Source organism: Eschrichtius robustus, chromosome 2 (assembly GCF_028021215.1).
Source record: "Eschrichtius robustus isolate mEscRob2 chromosome 2, mEscRob2.pri, whole genome shotgun sequence".
Lineage (NCBI taxonomy): Eukaryota > Metazoa > Chordata > Mammalia > Artiodactyla > Eschrichtiidae > Eschrichtius > Eschrichtius robustus.
This window is the reverse complement of record NC_090825.1, coordinates 50,233,027-50,247,846: the sequence shown is the minus strand read 5'-3', so window position 1 is coordinate 50,247,846 and position 14,820 is coordinate 50,233,027.

Sequence of the window (14,820 nt, the reverse complement as noted above, 5' to 3'; positions counted from 1 at the left end):
AGAGGGGAACATATTACTGATGGATGGAGGTAGAAATCCAGGGCCCCTAAATGATCCTCAGTGATCCTGCATGGAGACAGGGTCTTCTTACCAACTAGTCTTTGCTCCACAAAGCTGGAATAGAGTAGTTACTATCTAAAAGTTTTATATTTCCCTAAGCTGTCCCTTTCCTGATCCCTTTTTTGTTGAGGGAGAGGCTGATCTTGTCTGTGCCCATTGGTGTTTGCCACTTGCCAGCTTACTAAACTGTATGCCTAGGATATATACGACCAAGAAAATCCAGGAGACTCTAGGTTATTCCTCAGATCTTGAGGTCCTCAGCCAGTCTGCCTTCTCTGCCCCTTTCAGAGTCTTCTTATATTTTTTAATATGTAAAACATCTAGGGATTTTTAGTTGTGCTTCATGGCAGGAATATGGAAAAAGTACATCTACTCCATCTTCCCAGAAGTAGAAGTAATTCATACACAAGTTTTTGATCAGGGAATTTTTGTGATAGAAAATCAAAAGATAATCTCAGTCATCATTCTCTGAACAAATTGGAAAGGGGTGCCCTGGAAACATGTGTTATCCCTGGCTTGTGGCATAAAGGATTCCACAGCAAACCCTCATCCCATGGCATGTTGAATGATAATCTGATTGCCCATTATAAATAGGAGCTGTACTTAACCTTAGTCTACACTGCTGCATTTTGACCTTACCACACTGGCCATGAGGTAGGTATTGGAATTATTATTATTATTTTTTTTAAGTTTGTATCCTTTTACCAACATCTCCCTATTTCCCCCACGTCTCAGTATTTGAACTTCAGGGGAATTAAATAACTCATAGAAGTCACACAACAAGCAAGTCACAGAATCAGATATGGAAACTGGTCTACCTGCCTGAGGCTGGCAACAGTGGCAAGATAAGGAAAGATAGTTTCATAAGATATTAGAGGAGATGCATCAATATTACTGGAGACCGTGTAAAGGTAAGAGGTGTTTGGGGGCCTCAGTGTAGAGTGCATGTACCTTTGGTTATGATTTCTTTAACCTCAGCCATTCCAGTATCACCTTTGTATTTATGCCATATCAAAAGGCCACCTGGATTATTATTTACTTATGATTTTTCTTTAAGTTGACTCACTTATTTTACTTAATTAAATATTTATCTTAAAATATTCATATGATCATATACTAGTTATATTTATTTTTAATATTATATGTATCTTATTACATATTGAAATACGTCTATAACTATTAAAACAATAGCTGATCTATGTGTCAGCCAAAAGTTTGTTTGGAGTCACTTTGTTGTATAGTCCATATTTTGGGACCCTGACTTTGGTCCCTGAAGGGCTCTAATGGAGGATTACTGCAAACATAGATCTAGTACTGGGACAAAGGGGTGAGAAGGCTCTTTCCCACTATTTTTGCAACTGGAGGGATGAGAAGGTTTGCTTGGAGGACTACATTTCTCTTTACTGCTGAATAGCAGCTTCTTCTGTGTTCCAGGTCACCCTGTACAACCCTTTTAGTAAAGTTTGTTATTAATCAAGGGTTAGGCTTTACACAAAATTGTCTCATTAAGTAGAAACTTACTTGTTGGTATCTGTCTGGCTTGTCCGGATCTAAGATTTAGAGAAGATTAAATTCTCTCTTAGTACAATAAATCAAGACTATTCTTTAAGAAAAGATATCTAACTCTATTTCACTTTCAGTGTACATTTGAAAGTACATTATTGTGTCCTAATTCTTACTTTCAGTCATCTCGAGATGAATATAGATTTTATCCAGTGATGAGTTCCTCAGATGTTGAAAAAAAGGTCCCATATAGGAAATTAAGCTTTACTAATCCTGAAATAATGTCAGCAGAACAGAATCTAAACCCAGCTTTGATCCACAATACAGAGGAAGAAATTTGGTTCATGTGGAAAAAAATACAAACCTTAAAAAAAACAATCCTGTTACAATCGTATCACCAAGCAGCTGGACTGTTGCAGGGGAATGGCATAGCAGGGGTTTTATTTATTCATTTAGAGGAGTTCAGTCTCATTGGCTTGGACACAGGGAATACCAATCAAAATAAACTCATTTCACATCCGTTCTCCTGCTGATAAACTATAATTGGTGACTGATTGCATTGAGGCATTTTCTTTATTCCGGGACCCTTTTGTCCCATAACCTGGCCATTTCCTGCCAGGGGTTGGAAAAGGTCTTTTCCTTTACAGAGAAGAAACACTCACTCCCCTGGCAGCTCAGAATGCTTCTCATTTGTACTATGAAACGAATTGCTTTGTAATGGAAGTATTTAGAAAGAACAAAGCACTTTTAGACCAACTCTTAATAACAGATAATCAACCACACACTTGGCTGAGGATATTACCATCTATATATAGATTGCTCTAGCCAGAGTATCTGACTTCCTCATTTTTTTTCTCCTGCTATAATAATATTCAATATCAAACAAATATCAGCCATTAAAACAGAAGCTAAAGGCAAATATGAACTGTCTAGTTCTTGGATAGGAGAAAGTTGCTGTTTTCTGGAACTGATTCACCTGAAAAGTGCAAGTTTGGGATTTTACTTTCATTTGAAGGGTAAAGTAGTTGGTTCTGTTCCTGGAACTGGATAATGTAATTTCAGAGAATAGTGGCTTTCTTCCTCTTATACTAACATCAGGTCTTATTTGAAATTATTTTGCTCAGCTTAAGTACCGAAAATAGTGGCTTCTGTTGCTGTTTAATGCTTTTGCCAAAAAGGGGAGGTCCAGAAGGTGAAGATGGAGACTGAGCACAAAATTTGAAATCAAGAAGGAAAGTCTTGAGACACATTTGGAAGTCACCTGTGACAGTTTGGATTTTTAATTTTAACTGATAGCTAGCTGATTCTACATTTGTTGAAGACTGTCAGTATGCTGGCCAGTAATCTCGTTTCTGTTCTTTATTTAAATAATAAATCTGTCTCTTCCATTATATAGAGAGAGCTTAGAACACGCGTGCCAATATGTCTTCTTATTTTTCTCTTGAACAGTTCTAAATGGATATTTGAAGTTCACTTGTCATTTAATTGTCACTTTTATTGCTGATTAAAGACATTTAATAATTTTCTTTATTATTTCAAATCATAAATGTATTATATGCATATTGTAAAAATGGAAGGAATACAACTATGTATTAAAAAAAGTAAATTGCCTACCTACCCCAGGCCCTAGCCTCACCCTTTTGAAGTAACTAGTAATTACAGCTTGGTATATGTCCTTCCACATCTTTTTCTATACCCTTCTAAAAATATGCATATATGTATATATGCACACACACACATACGTATACATCTCTATCCCTTAAACTGGCGTGATACTCTACACATGTAGATGTAACTAGTTGCCTACTCAATGCATATTTTCAAGTGTAGTCTTAAAATACACTTTAATGAATAGCTATGCCCCACTCTCATTCCTTTGTTACAAAAAAATTTCCAGGGCTTCCCTGGTGGCGCAGTGGTTGAGAATCTGCCTGCCAATGCAGGGGACACGGGTTCGAGCCCTGGTCTGGGAAGATCCCACATGCCGTGGAGCAACTAGGCCCATGAGCCACAACTACTGAGCCTGCGCGTCTGGAGCCTGTGCTCTGCAACAAGAGAGGCCGCGATCGTGAGAGGCCCGCGCACCGCGATGAAGAGTGGCCCCCACTCGCCACAACTAGAGAAAGCCCTCGCACAGAAACTAAGACCCAACACAGCCAAAAATATAAATAAATAAATAAATAAATAAATAAATAAATAAATAAATAAAATAAAATATTAAAAAAAAAAATTTCCAAGTCTCATCCATTTGCTTCATTGGATTTGAAGTCTAGGGTCTCCAGGTTAGGGACAATCCTCTCTATCAATTCTTCATGGAGCTCTTCATGGTCCAGGGAACTGTGGAAAAATATTAATATGTTATTTATCTTAACACACTCAGTATACCATAGTGATGAATGAACAAGGTAGCTACAGTAAAAATTTCTGTTTGTGGAAGGGAAGATGGGGAAACAACACACATATGTCATTGGTCCATGGAACATGTCACATCCTACTGGATAGGAAGGTATGATTAATCTCCCCAAGCAGTGCAGTGTTTTTGTTTGCTTTTGGTCAGCAACATATAAGCGTTTGGTTCTGTTCTTTGGGGCAAACTTCCTCGCCCATATACAAGGTGTGCATTAGGGATGCTCTTTTGAGGGACGTATAACTTTAGCAACTTCTTCCTATTCGTACAAATTCAGGAACCTGAGGATTGCCTTGGGTTTGAATATTTGCAGATTGTTACAGGCCAGATTTGGTGTTGCTTTGGAAATACAGACCCCTTGAAATATAATATATTTCCTTTTAAATAATTCCATTGGCTAATGATCAGAAAATAAAAACAAAAGCAACCTTTGGTTCTGAGAACTAGGGATGTCTGACCACAGGTCCCTTGGCTTAATAGCTTTAGTGCTGAAGCAATTTAAAACCATTACCTTCACAATCTTACTTCTGCCACCAGACTTGACCCCCTTTTGAAGAAGAGAATCCACCACATGCCTACAGGAAGTTTTTGGGAGCTTTGGCTTTTTCCAAGTCCTGTGTTTATATTCTGCTAAATCTGCATTCTCCCCCTCAGCTATCGGGGTCACCTTCAGCCTAAGCTTGTTCCTTCCTTTAGTTTGGGCATCACTGTAGACAGTAAAGGGTCTCTAACTTCATGCAGAATCCTAAAGGTCACCTATGTTTTTTCTCGATTTTACCACCTTTGTAAGCATTTTGCAACCATATAGCAAAATTTACAAAATCCCCATTCTATAATGATAGGGTCCTCACAGCCCTCAGCCTTGTCTCCATCACTTAGCCAAACTCAATATTAGCACGTTCTCCTGATAGCATATTCTGAATCAGTCAGCGTTCTTAGTTGTAAGTAACAGAAAATGACTTTTGCTGATTGAAGAGCTGAGAAAAAAATTTAGGAAGATATAGGGTAGTACACAGAGTCTCTGGGAGAGCTGGAGATGTGTACTTGGAGGTTAGGACTTTGTCAGGAAAAGTGCCCTATGTCACTCTGCTGGACTGGTCCAGCTACTGGTCTAGGGAGTTCGTCCTGGTTGACACTGGATATTGGATGCTGCTGCGGACATCGCTGTTACCAATCCTTAGTAATTCGAACTTACTGCAACCAGCATAGCTGCCTAAGTAGACTCACCTTTTTCTTGCTTCCTTGTGTGTATGTTCTTGTGTGTGTGCGTGTGTTGTGTGTGTGTGTGTGTGTGTGTGTAAGATAGGGCGAAAGAGAGGAGAGAGAACTTTAACAATACAGATATGATGCATTTTTGCTAAAAGCTCAATCATTTTCTTGAATATACTTTATTCTGTACCTTTAGCCCTCTATGATGGCTAATTTTATATGTTAACTTGACCGGGGTACGGTGCCCAGTTTTTGTGTCAAACACTAATCTAGATGTCGCCGTGTAGGTGTTTTTTAGAAATGATTAACATTTAAATCATAGTCTTTGAACGAAGCAGATTGCCCTCCATAATGTGGGAGGGCCCCATCCAACCAGTTCAAAGCCTTAAGAGCAAAGACTGAGGTTTCCTAAAGAAGGAATTCTATGTTTCAGCCTCCAGACTGAAACATAGAAACCTTGCCTGAGTTTCCAACCTGCATATTTCAGGCTCAAATTGGCAACATCAACTCTTCCTTGAGTTTCCAGCCTGCCAGTCTGCTCAACAAATTTCACACTTGCCAGGCCTCACAATTGCATGAGCCAATTGCTAAAGATCCATCTCTTTCTCTCTCTCTCATTCAGTTCTGTAATTTTGGAGAACCCTACTATACCCACTTAGCACATGAAGGATTATAGGTTGTCTAGTTCTTTTCCTAATTTTTTGTTTTGATAACATTTAAAACTACAATAATATGCAAAACATGCATAATGAATTTTATAGCTTTCACCTAGATTTACTAGTTTTAGTATATGTATATGTGTGTATATTTATACAGTTTTTTTTGAACTATTTGAGAGTAAGTGGCAGACTCCTAAACTTTTCAGCATGTTTCTCTTTCACTCCTAAATATTTCATCCTTTCTCCTAAGAATAAATGCTTATTAGCATTTCTGATCAAATTCAGAAATTAAACATTAATATAAGTAATATACAACTGTTATTCAAATGTCACTGTTACAAGGTGTTTATAGCAATTAAAAAAATAATCTAAGATCCAATCTCAGACCATGAAACACATTTAGTTGTCATATCTTTTTAAGTTTCCTTGTCATATGCCTTTAGTTTCCTTTATTCTGAAATATTGCTTAATCATCTTTTTATCTTTTATTACACTAGCATTTTGAAGAGAAAGACTTATTGTTTTGTAGCTGTCACCCAAGGATTTCTCTCATGATTATGTTTTTCTTATGATTAGATTCAGGTTATGTATTTTTGGCTAGAGCACTACATAAATAATGTTATGTCCTATTCAGTGCATTACCTTAGGAGGTAGAGGGTGTAATTTTTTCCCCATTAGTAGTGATGTTAACTCTGATCTCTGTGTTAAGGTGGGAGAGAAATAATTTAAACAATGTGGGTTATTCCACTTGCCCCTGTATTCAGTGATCATATGCCTCAAAACAAAGGTGAACATATGTCTACAGACAGGAAATCTGTTACTGTCTTAATTGGGTTCAGTTTCCCACATGCCATTTATTGTGAACATCTCACTGTACCAAGTTTTGCTAACTATTTTTGTGAGAAATTTATGGTATTATTTGAGGGTAGTTTTGTATATGCAAATTGAATCTCACTTACGAATAAGCTAACCCCGGAGTTAGAATCAAGTCTACCGTCTAACCGTCCTTATACGTCTGTCTCTAGGGTAAACACCCCAAGTCATCTTGCAGGTCAAGTATTATAGACTTTAAATTTCAGCAGATATCAACAGATTATTTCTAAAAACAATGCCGTAGTTTTTAGTTTGACTAGCAGTATATGAGTGCCTATTTCTTCATTCATAGTCCCACAGTAAGCATTATCATTCTTTATGTTTTTGCCAATCTGATGCATTGCAATGATTTCTTTGTTGTAATTTACATCTCCCTGACTATTAGTGATACTGAGTTTTCATATATTCATTGTGTTGCCAAACCAGGTTCATTTTGCCCCATGCACAGCAAGCCAAAACGCTGAGACAAGGTTTGCAGCAAAGAGAGAGTTTATTCGTCAGGCAGCCAAGCAAAGAGATGAAAAAAACAAATCTCAAATCCACCTCCGTAAAAGCAAGGGTCTTGGCGTATTCATGGGATAAGCAATAAAGAAGCAGGGCGGTCTGAGGCATGGGCAGCGTGAAGAGAGGTGATTGGAAAAAGCTGCGGTAATCTTCATTCTGCGCAGGCTTAATTGAGCTACAGTCCTCTTCACATTCGAAAGGTTATCCAGCGGAACAGTATAGGAAATGGCCTGGGAGATAAGCAGGAGTGCAATTTCGTGGAGGAACTGATATTGTTACCATATGACTGGAGCACAGAATACAAGGTAGGAAGTGGTAGGAGGTGGCATCAGGGGTGTAAGCAAGGTCAGGTTGAGATAAGCCTTGAAAACCGTGATTGGAAGCCTGAGGGCAATGGGAAGCCACTCTATTTCAAGCATGAGAATATCATGCCCATCTTGGAGTTCAGGGAAAATCACTGTGATTTAAGCATAGAGTCTCCATTGCACAGGGGAAGAACTGTTGGTTAGGACCCCTGTTAGGAGGTGATAGAAGCAGCCCAGGAAGGAGGCAGTGGTGGCCTGGACTAAGTATCAATAGTGGGGATGCATAGAATTGAGGCAGTGTGAGAGAAATAAGCAGAAAAAATTGATACGACTTTGTTATTACATTTGCTTAGGGAAAGAAAAAGGAGGAAAATCAAGGAATTCATGCAGTTTTCTGGCTTGGGCAGGAGGGAGAATGATGGTGCCATTTATTAGGTGAAGGCACACAGAAGGGGTAGCATAGATGGAGGTCACTTGTGTTTTGGGTATTTTGTGTTTGAGACCCCCTTTAAGAGCCACTACAAGGTCTTTGGTAACAAGTATACTAGTCTGTCCTACGGCATTCTCTGTAACAGTCTTTTTTCCTGAATTGCACATGAGCATAGCTGCTGATCCGCAAACTTAAAGCCCCCCGGCACTGCCACCAGAAACCTGTGCTGGGCAGAAACCTGTGCTACTGACCAGACCTTCCCACTGCATAATTCTGGGAGGCATCATTCACATAATCATGCTGTTGTTATAATGTATCTTTCTGTCTCAAAAACAAGTGTTTTAATGGAATCTCCAACCAAAGGAACTCTGGGGCCATGTGACAGAATCCCTGTAGTATTTGTCTACTCTTGCTGCCCTCTTCTTTACATCTTTGTGGTGGAGGAAATAAGACAAACCAGAGCATCCCTACCTGGATAGTGCAAGGGGAGGTCAATCTACTGGGCTTAGTTTTTTTTTTTTTTAACGAAACTGAGGTCTTGCCAAATACAATTTGTGAAGCACAAACACAAACCTGCCTGGGGTCAGGGTTTCTTCATTCCATTAGGCCAGCTGTAGCCCAACTGGAAAATTTTCCTAATTTCTTTGAGGCAGACCTCTGTAAGACTGACAAACAGGCTCTGACTAGTAGTATTTAAGATTTACATGCGAAAAGGATATCAAAAAATTCAAGAATGAACTGGGAGGGGGTGGCATTTATTGCTGCATTATAATTGCATAAGCAGTCTCACTGTCATAAACTATAATATGCTCAAAAAGAACTAATTTGCCATATGAGTAATTCAGTATTTGGATAGAAAATTGTTAATTGTTAAAGCAAGAAAAGACCTCGGAGATCTTCTGGCCTGATTTCCTCATTTGGTAAATAATAAAACTGAGGCCCAAAGAAGTGTAAGCTTTGTGGAGCAGTGGAGGTGCTGTGCATAGAAGCCAGGTCACCTCACTCCAGCTTGTGCCCTTACTGCTAACCTACACAGCTTCTCCATGGAATAACTCATAGGCTACTCTACAGAATCCACAAAAGAGCACAGAAAGCTGACAGTATATCCAGCTCATGCCCTATTACATGTGTTCCAAATAATGCAACCATTTTAACAATATGAAAACAGGTGGTTCCTACAACCATGAAATCATTGGCCAGCTGGCCCCTCTCAGCATTATTAAGGGTCCAAAGTGCTTTACATAACACACAAAAAAGACATATTTAATCCTCAGGCAAGATCTAGCTTAGTGGTTCTCAACCAGGGTCAGCTTTGCCCCAGGAGAACAATTCTAGAGACATTTGAATCGTCTCAACTGGGAAGTTGCTACTGGCATCTAGTGAGTAGAGGCCAAGGATCATTCTAAATATCCTGAAGTGCACATGGCAGCTCCTCACAAAAATATCCAGACCAAAGTGTCAGTAGTTCATGACCAATTGAAGGGTCAGTGGCCCTATCCAGTCTTGACCTGCTCAGCTTGAGCTAGACCCAGCTGACTCCCAAGTTCCTGGAAAACAACTTGAAAAAAACATCTTATTGTTTAGGCTTCATGCTGCTTGGAGGACATGCAAGTCTTAAAATGATCTTGATAAGTGAAGGCAGATGAAATAGATGAAATAGATTAACCCATGATTTCAACTGGCATTTAAATTTCCTTTTTTTAAGAAACTAGCTATTTGTAATCTTTTCCATTTTTATTTGATTATACTTAATTTATGAATACTCTTTGTATATTAGAGATGATAATCTTTTGATTGCCATGTGTATTGCATTTTTTTTCTCCCAGTCTATTATCTGTCTTTTATCTTTGGACAAAATTTAAATTAAAAATATTTTATGTAATCAATTTTATATTGTTTCAAAATTTTCTATCTTTCTAAGGAAATTGTTTTCCACACCAAGAATGTATGAATGTTCTTTGTTATTTTCATTGTTTAAATTTATTGTATTATTATTTAACCTTAAAATATTTAACCATCCTGAAACTTTTGTGTATATAGGACAGAAGGATTCTACTGTATCATTTATTAAACAGATTACTTCTGTCCCCCTGAAGTAAAATACTACATTTGTCATTTAAGTTCCTTTATATTTTTGGAATTTTTCATGCTGTCGTGTTTTACTGATCTATTTTTCTACACAAGTATCAGTATCTTTTGTTAATGATTAAATTATAGTATTATAATAAGGTTTAATTTAATATTGAGTAAGGCAGGGGTCCTCCCACTATTTTTTTCCAAATTGTTTTAGCTATTCACAGACTTTTATTCTTTCTTATGGCCTTTGAAGTCATTTTTTCATCCAGCTTAAAATAAAACAAAATTGTGAATCTGCGATTGCTTTACATTTGTAAATTAATTTCTAAAGAACTGATATCAGTAGATTTCTCAAGGATTTTTTTAAAATATGAATTTATGGCTTTCTTAGGTTATAAAGGGTTAGAAAGATTGTATGTATTTTTGTTAAAGTCATCCCTACATATTTTACAATTTTTTCACTATTATGAAGATATTTTTCATATTTCTGTTTCTTACTGGTTATTGCTAGCAGAGAGAGAAGTAATAAACTTTTCTATATTTGTCTTGTCAGATTTTGCAAATTCTCTTATTAATTTTAATGCCATTTTCATTGGAATTTTTTGTTTTTAAGAATCACAGTCCTATCTCAAAGACTTTTGTCACTCTTTTCCAATATTTAAATATTAATGTTCTAATATCATTTTTTACTCACTGAATTACAGCCTCTAATAAATGTGGAATTATTGTGATAACTGTAGCCATGGCTGTTTTGTTCTTAATTTTAATGACAATAGTTTTGTTTTGTCCCACAGTTGGAGTGCTGACTACTGTTGGTTTTTGGTAAGCAGTCTATCGTATTTAATTCAAATATTACTTACATTTTTATTTTAAGTTTGGAATGACTGATGAACTTTATCAAATAGTTTTTCAGCATCTACTTATGTAATTACATAATACTAACCCTTTACTCTGTTTCTATTGATGTATTGGATGTTGGTTATTTATTATCATTTTTATCACAGCTGGATTCTATTTTCTTATGTTTTACTTAGAAGTTTTGAATACATATCCATAATGAAATTTGTTTCTAGTGTTTTTTATAGACTTATTGAAGTATAATTTATGTACTATAAAATTCAACCATTTTAACTGTACAATTCAATGAATTTTACTAAATTTAGGGTTGTACAGCCTTCACCATAATCCAATTTTAGAACATTTCCATGATTCATAAAAGCTCTTTTGTGCCCCTTTGCATCAGTTCTCATCCTCTACCACCACCCTGGGCAACCACTCATTTTCTTCCTTGTTTATAGATTCACTTTTCCTGAACATTTTATATAAATATTGAAATACTAAAGTAAAAGTCTCTTGCATTTCGCCTCTTTTACTTGCCTTAATATTTTTGAGGTTCATCCATGTTGTATGAATGTTCATATTTTGTTCTCAGTAGTTTGTTCCTTTTTGTTGCTGAATGGTTTTGCATTGTGTGGTTTTAAAAGATAAGTGGAAGCATATTAAAAATTCTAAGTTTATTTGAACAAAAACTGATTCAAATCGGCCAGCATCCAATCTAGTAGATGGAAAAGAGATTCAAGAAGCTGAACAGAATGAGTGGGGCGTCCCAAAGGGTCTCATCCTGGTCACCAGAAGCTGTAGAGGAGGAGAAATAATTTCCCCTCTACCCTTATGGTGAGTGCTTGGCTGAGACCCCTTTTTCTGTAGGAAACTTCATAAATGGATAAGCTTATCTAAGCTAAAATTTCTCTACTGCGGCCACTGTAATTCAACGATTATCTTTGGTAAGGTTAACCTGCTTATCCAACCTTAAAACAACATTTTATTCACCTGAGAACTCACACTCGGTCCACTCCAGCTTAAGTAGGACCCAGTCTGACCAGAACCCAGTCTGGTTTCTAAGTCGGACACAATCTGACTGAGGCCAGTTTCCGGACCCAGTCTGCAAAAACAAACAAACAAACAAACAAACAAAAAACTACTCAAAGTCTAAAAGTTCATAACATAAAATCTGTGGAGCTAGGATCCAAGAGGGATTTCCCACCACTGCCTGAGGCAGCAAGAAAGCAGCAAGCTCAAGGGGCTAAACGGGTCACCACCCTGAGTATATTTTTAATATAAGTATGTCTTAGACAATATTTGGGTCATACTTATACTAAAAAATAATTCATTGTTTATCTGAAATTCAGATTTAACTGGCGTCCTGTAGGACTCTGGAGGATGAAAGAGAGAGGTGAGACAAAGAAAATTACAAGCTGCTATAAATATTTAAACAAAATGAGGAGACATACTCTATCCTTATAGTTATCAAAGTCTGTAATAAAACATATATAACGCATACTTGGTAGTGAAGCTTGGATATCTTGAGCATGTGATATTTGTGAAACCTTGTTAAAGGTTTACTTTCCCTAGGTTTCACATTAGGAAAATAAGTCTCATGTAGTAGGCAAAAACATGAGTAAAATCTTGCACATTGGAAATGGAAAAAATAACATTGGGGCTAGATTCTCTATGGAAGCTTTATCAAGGTCTTCTGGCAATTCACGAAATTAGCCAATTTATAATTCAGCTGGTTGATGAAGATATCAAAAGACAGTTTTCTTAAAGTAGATATTTTCCTAGGTAAATTTTTTGTTGTAGTTAGGAGTTTGTATGTAAAGGATACAGAGATCATAGAACAATTCTTGCTCTGTGACCATTGAAAATTACAAAAGCAGTTGACGTGATCAATTTGTTAGAGGCCTTGTTTTGGAGCATAATACTTTATACACACCGATCAGTTCGCACTGAGCGTGTGCCTACTTTGCTAGAAAAAAAAGATAAATTTGTTGCTCAGGTAAAGATTTTCAAAAGCAACAATATTCCACAGTAATATCCCATGAAAATGAAATTTGGCTATAATATGATTGACAATTTGGTTCCTGTCCTCTGCTCAGCTTAGTAGGGTTAGGAGGTGGTGGAAGGTTAGGAGGATGGGGAATGAGCTGAAGTTTTTATCTTCTGCAGGAGGCCAAAGGAGGCTTAGGAAGCAACTGCCTTGTGACTGTTTGGGACTTGCTGAATTCTGGGTACAGGCAATCTTGTACGTAAGCTTAAATATTTTTAATTTAAAAAATTTTTCCATTAACTTTGCAATAACAAGAGCACATGTTTTATGCAATTGATGTTTTGGTCCCCACTATGAGCATTATATAGGGTTTAACTGTATCACTATGCATATGCTGCAAAGATTAGCATACTGATTTGGAGTACGCTGCATATCTATGGTGAATAAAGTAAATGTCAATAGATGAGTATTACAGGTCTGTCTTCCCCTGCTCTTTCTTCTCTTCTTTATTTTCAACACAGCAGCCAGGGTAATTGTGTTAAAAATGTAGATTAGATTTAATCTACTCAGAACTCTCTAAAGGCTTCCCATCTCACTCACAGTGCTGTGAACACCTACAAGGGTCTCTGTGATTTCCATCTCTCCCCATCTCTGGGACCACATTCCTTATTATTCTCTTCTTCATCACTATGCCAAAGCCACACTAGAATTTTTGACCATGTCAGATTCTCTCTGGCCTTAAGGTTTTGGTATTTCCTTTTCCTCTGCCTTAAATGCTCTTCCTTCAGGTATTTTGTAGACAAGTATCTTACTTCTTTTAGTTTTTTTTAAATAGACTTTTTTTTTAATTCTTTTTTTTTTTTTAAACCCCACATTTGTTTATTTATTTATTTTTGGCTGTGTTGGGTCTTCGTTTCTGTGCGAGGGCTTTCTCTAGTTGTGGCAAGCGGGGGCCACTCTTCATCGCAGTGCGCAGGCCTCTCACTATCGCGGCCTCTCTTGTTGCAGAACACAGGCTCCAGACGCACAGGGTCAGTAGTTGTGGCTCACGGGCCTAGTTGCTCCGTGGCATGTGGTATCTTCCCAGACCAGGGCTCGAACCCGTGTCCCCTGCATTAGCAGGCAGATTCTCAACCACTACGCCACCAGGGAAGCCCTAGACTTTATTTTTTAGAGCAATTTTAGGTACATAGCAAAACTGAGCAGAAGATACAGAGAGTTCCCGTATGTTCCCTGCCCCCATACATGCATAGTCTCCCCTATTATCAGCATCCCCCACCAGAGTGATACATTTGGTACAATTGATAAACCTAAACTGACACATCATAATCACCCAAATTCCATACTTTATATTAGGTTTCACTCTTGGTGTTGTACATTCTATGGGTTTGGACAAATGGATAATGACATATATCCACTGGTGTAATATCATACAGAGTAGTCTCACTGTCCTAAAATCCTCTTTGCTCCACCTTTTCATCCCTCCTCCCCTTCAGATTGGCTTCTTTCCCTTAGTAATATATATTTAAGGTTCCTCCTTGTCTTTTCATGGCTTGATAACTCATCCCTTTTTAGTGCTGAATAATATTCCATTCAGCATTTATCACCTCACCTATGAAAGGACATCTTGGTTGCTTGAAAGTTTTGGCACTTATGAATAAAGCTGCTATAAACATGTGTGTGCAGGTTTCTGTGTGGACAAAGTTTTCAACTCCTTTGGGTAAATACCAAGGTGTGTTGTTGTTGGAGCATATGGTAAGAATATGTTAGTTTTGTAAGAAACCACCAAACTGTCTTCCAAGGTAGCTGTACTGTTTTGCATTCCCACCAGCAATGAATGAGAGTTCCTGTTGTTCCATATTCTCGCCAGCATGTGATACTGTCAGTGTTCTGGATTTTGGATTTTGATCATTCTAATTGGTGTGTAGTGGTATCTCATTGTTTTAATTTGCATTTACCTGATGGCA